Source organism: Ctenocephalides felis, unplaced genomic scaffold (assembly GCF_003426905.1).
Source record: "Ctenocephalides felis isolate EL2017-DRISC unplaced genomic scaffold, ASM342690v1 CF-g0.4_SCAFFOLD_01663, whole genome shotgun sequence".
Taxonomy (NCBI): Eukaryota; Metazoa; Arthropoda; class Insecta; order Siphonaptera; family Pulicidae; genus Ctenocephalides; species Ctenocephalides felis.
In genome coordinates, this window is record NW_020537817.1 from 7,501 (window position 1) to 12,500 (window position 5,000).

Below are 5,000 nucleotides of genomic sequence, written 5' to 3' on the forward strand. Positions count from 1 at the left end.
ATGAACACACTTAACCATTCATATACCATTTTATTCATAATTTTATTCTGCATCTTTCGTACGAACAAAGTTTTTTCGTATCTTTTACGGTTTTCATGTTATAGAGCAATATGTGTAGATGTTAACTTGTCAAAATGCAAAGTGCGGCTAGGTTGGAGCAATACTCCTCACGATTCGATATTTCTGTAAAGAAAACATATAAAGTATTATACATCGTTAGAAAGGTCTCAAAATTCTTAGTTTTTTTCCCATATATCGCAACTTCGAATTCCAAACGGTGTGGCCTACAGGCGAGTTGCCGTCGTAAAATTTCAGGAAAATCGGAAAATCTCGAGAAAATTATATGAACACACTTAACCATTCATATACCATTTTATTCATAATTTTATTCTGCATCTTTCGTACGAACAAAGTTTTTTCGTATCTTTTACGGTTTTCATGTTATAGAGCAATATGTGTAGATGTTAACTTGTCAAAATGCAAAGTGCGGCTAGGTTGGAGCAATACTCCTCACGATTCGATATTTCTGTAAAGAAAACATATAAAGTATTATACATCGTTAGAAAGGTCTCAAAATTCTTAGTTTTTTTCCCATATATCGCAACTTCGAATTCCAAACGGTGTGGCCTACAGGCGAGTTGCCGTCGTAAAATTTCAGGAAAATCGGAAAATCTCGAGAAAATTATATGAACACACTTAACCATTCATATACCATTTTATTCATAATTTTATTCTGCATCTTTCGTACGAACAAAGTTTTTTCGTATCTTTTACGGTTTTCATGTTATAGAGCAATATGTGTAGATGTTAACTTGTCAAAATGCAAAGTGCGGCTAGGTTGGAGCAATACTCCTCACGATTCGATATTTCTGTAAAGAAAACATATAAAGTATTATACATCGTTAGAAAGGTCTCAAAATTCTTAGTTTTTTTCCCATATATCGCAACTTCGAATTCCAAACGGTGTGGCCTACAGGCGAGTTGCCGTCGTAAAATTTCAGGAAAATCGGAAAATCTCGAGAAAATTATATGAACACACTTAACCATTCATATACCATTTTATTCATAATTTTATTCTGCATCTTTCGTACGAACAAAGTTTTTTCGTATCTTTTACGGTTTTCATGTTATAGAGCAATATGTGTAGATGTTAACTTGTCAAAATGCAAAGTGCGGCTAGGTTGGAGCAATACTCCTCACGATTCGATATTTCTGTAAAGAAAACATATAAAGTATTATACATCGTTAGAAAGGTCTCAAAATTCTTAGTTTTTTTCCCATATATCGCAACTTCGAATTCCAAACGGTGTGGCCTACAGGCGAGTTGCCGTCGTAAAATTTCAGGAAAATCGGAAAATCTCGAGAAAATTATATGAACACACTTAACCATTCATATACCATTTTATTCATAATTTTATTCTGCATCTTTCGTACGAACAAAGTTTTTTCGTATCTTTTACGGTTTTCATGTTATAGAGCAATATGTGTAGATGTTAACTTGTCAAAATGCAAAGTGCGGCTAGGTTGGAGCAATACTCCTCACGATTCGATATTTCTGTAAAGAAAACATATAAAGTATTATACATCGTTAGAAAGGTCTCAAAATTCTTAGTTTTTTTCCCATATATCGCAACTTCGAATTCCAAACGGTGTGGCCTACAGGCGAGTTGCCGTCGTAAAATTTCAGGAAAATCGGAAAATCTCGAGAAAATTATATGAACACACTTAACCATTCATATACCATTTTATTCATAATTTTATTCTGCATCTTTCGTACGAACAAAGTTTTTTCGTATCTTTTACGGTTTTCATGTTATAGAGCAATATGTGTAGATGTTAACTTGTCAAAATGCAAAGTGCGGCTAGGTTGGAGCAATACTCCTCACGATTCGATATTTCTGTAAAGAAAACATATAAAGTATTATACATCGTTAGAAAGGTCTCAAAATTCTTAGTTTTTTTCCCATATATCGCAACTTCGAATTCCAAACGGTGTGGCCTACAGGCGAGTTGCCGTCGTAAAATTTCAGGAAAATCGGAAAATCTCGAGAAAATTATATGAACACACTTAACCATTCATATACCATTTTATTCATAATTTTATTCTGCATCTTTCGTACGAACAAAGTTTTTTCGTATCTTTTACGGTTTTCATGTTATAGAGCAATATGTGTAGATGTTAACTTGTCAAAATGCAAAGTGCGGCTAGGTTGGAGCAATACTCCTCACGATTCGATATTTCTGTAAAGAAAACATATAAAGTATTATACATCGTTAGAAAGGTCTCAAAATTCTTAGTTTTTTTCCCATATATCGCAACTTCGAATTCCGAACGGTGTGGCCTACAGGCGAGTTGCCGTCGTAAAATTTCAGGAAAATCGGAAAATCTCGAGAAAATTATATGAACACACTTAACCATTCATATACCATTTTATTCATAATTTTATTCTGCATCTTTCGTACGAACAAAGTTTTTTCGTATCTTTTACGGTTTAAGAGAAAATCGAGGAAAACTGGTTTGAACATTTATTGTAAAATTAGAAAATTTAAACAAATAATTATAAAAAATAATATAACTATATATAAATTCGTTTTATATTCATTGAGATCTATAAAAATCAATAAATACATAATTTTATACAAAAGTTTAAAAAAACCCAAAAAACACCTAAAAACTCAATAATTAACTATAATTCATATTGTCCATATATATAAAACTGTTTGAACATCTAACAAAATTTTCGACAAAAATTTTTCTATCATAAGGGTTCGCAGTTCGAAATTTTCCCAGACTTTTGTCTTGACGATTCACACCGTAAGCGCGAGCAGGCCCTCGCCGCAGGTCAAATGCACGTCGCTTGGGACTCAGTCTAATACTTACGCTGTGGCCGCGCGCCTTATATAGGGGGATAGGTCGTGTCGAGTGCGATGCGAGCAAGCTTAGGCTAAAGTACGCTGTGTTGTTCAGGCAGGTTCGAATATTATTCCCCGGTGTATTTTATACATTATATTCGATACTTTTAGTCTATCAACTATATAGCGGCGTTACTTTAAATAATGTCGTAGACCGTGTCTGGAATTATATACGCCGTATATGTTCGGATGTCGGTTTACGGCCGGGTTCTGGACCTTATTTATAAGTGTTCAACCATACTGTACAGCATATCCGCGGGCATGTGTCGTTGACGCAAAGACTCTTATGCGGAAAATCAAATATACAAATGCTATCAACTCAATACTCTCCGAGCGAGAATAAAAGTGAGTTATAACGATGAATTCTTATGAATTCGCCCCGACGTTTTCAATCTAACGAAGGGTAAAGAGACTGTTTGAAATTAACTGGGTCTGCGGACCGCAAATTTCATGTACGGACCGCCGTTTCGACGGTTGTTAAAGGTCTAGCCTCTGTGTTAAGCGCAGAATATATAAAATATCTAGTCGCGATGTAAACTGTTCGTTATGTTCAGGGAATATCGTACGGCTCAGATATATATATATGTAAGAAAATTCGTTGTTTAGAAATATTCATCGAACTTTTCTATACAAAGTGTGGTCTCTCGGGTGACGCCGAGGGACATTTACGCACTATGCTATTATATATATATAGCACCCTGGTTGATCCTGCCAGTAGTATATGCTTGTCTCAAAGATTAAGCCATGCATGTCTCAGTGCAAGCCACATTAAGGTGAAACCGCGAATGGCTCATTACATCAGTTATGGTTCCTTAGATCGTACCCACATTACTTGGATAACTGTGGTAATTCTAGAGCTAATACATGCAAATAGAGTTCCGACCAGAGATGGAAGGAATGCTTTTATTAGATCAAAACCAATCGGTGGCGGGCTTGCCTTGCTCACCGTTTGACTTGGTGACTCTGAATAACTTTGTGCTGATCGCACGGTCTAGTACCGGCGACGCATCTTTCAAATGTCTGCCTTATCAACTGTCGATGGTAGTTTCTGCGACTACCATGGTTGTTACGGGTAACGGGGAATCAGGGTTCGATTCCGGAGAGGGAGCCTGAGAAACGGCTACCACATCCAAGGAAGGCAGCAGGCGCGCAAATTACCCACTCCCGGCACGGGGAGGTAGTGACGAAAAATAACGATACGGGACTCATCCGAGGCCCCGTAATCGGAATGAGTACACTTTAAATCCTTTAACGAGGATCTATTAGAGGGCCAGTCTGGTGCCAGCAGCCGCGGTAATTCCAGCTCTAATAGCGTATATTAAAGTTGTTGCGGTTAAAAAGCTCGTAGTTGAATCTGTGTCCCACACTGTCGGTTCACCGCTCGCGGTGTTCAACTGGCATGTCTGTGGGACGTCCTACCGGTGGGCTTAGCCCGTCAAAAGGCGGCCCAACTCAAAATCCTACCACGGTGCTCTTCACCGAGTGTCGAGGTGGGCCGGTACGTTTACTTTGAACAAATTAGAGTGCTTAAAGCAGGCTCATTCGCCTGAATATTGTGTGCATGGAATAATGGAATAGGACCTCGGTTCTATTTTGTTGGTTTTCGGAATTCCGAGGTAATGATTAATAGGGACAACTGGGGGCATTCGTATTGCGACGTTAGAGGTGAAATTCTTGGATCGTCGCAAGACGGACAGAAGCGAAAGCATTTGCCAAATGTGTTTTCATCAATCAAGAACGAAAGTTAGAGGTTCGAAGGCGATCAGATACCGCCCTAGTTCTAACCATAAACGATGCCAGCTAGCGATCCGCCGAAGTTCCTCCGATGACTCGGCGGGCAGCTTCCGGGAAACCAAAGCTTTTGGGTTCCGGGGGAAGTATGGTTGCAAAGCTGAAACTTAAAGGAATTGACGGAAGGGCACTACAAGGAGTGGAGCCTGCGGCTTAATTTGACTCAACACGGGAAACCTCACCAGGTCCGGACACCGGAAGGATTGACAGATTGAGAGCTCTTTCTTGATTCGGTGGGTGGTGGTGCATGGCCGTTCTTAGTTGGTGGAGCGATTTGTCTGGTTAATTCTGATAAC

The 5,000-nt window shown here is 38.6% G+C and overlaps 1 non-coding gene across 1 annotated transcript in view; it reads left to right on the forward strand.

The window, feature by feature from the left end:
• The first annotated feature begins 3,608 nt into the window (after nucleotides 1-3,608).
• Nucleotides 3,609-5,000, forward strand: part of LOC113374230 — a 1,927-nt gene continuing 535 nt past the window's right edge. Inside the window, exon 1 of the ribosomal RNA XR_003366967.1 lies at nucleotides 3,609-5,000. This exon is cut by the window's right edge and continues 535 nt beyond it. This is a non-coding gene — a ribosomal RNA (small subunit ribosomal RNA).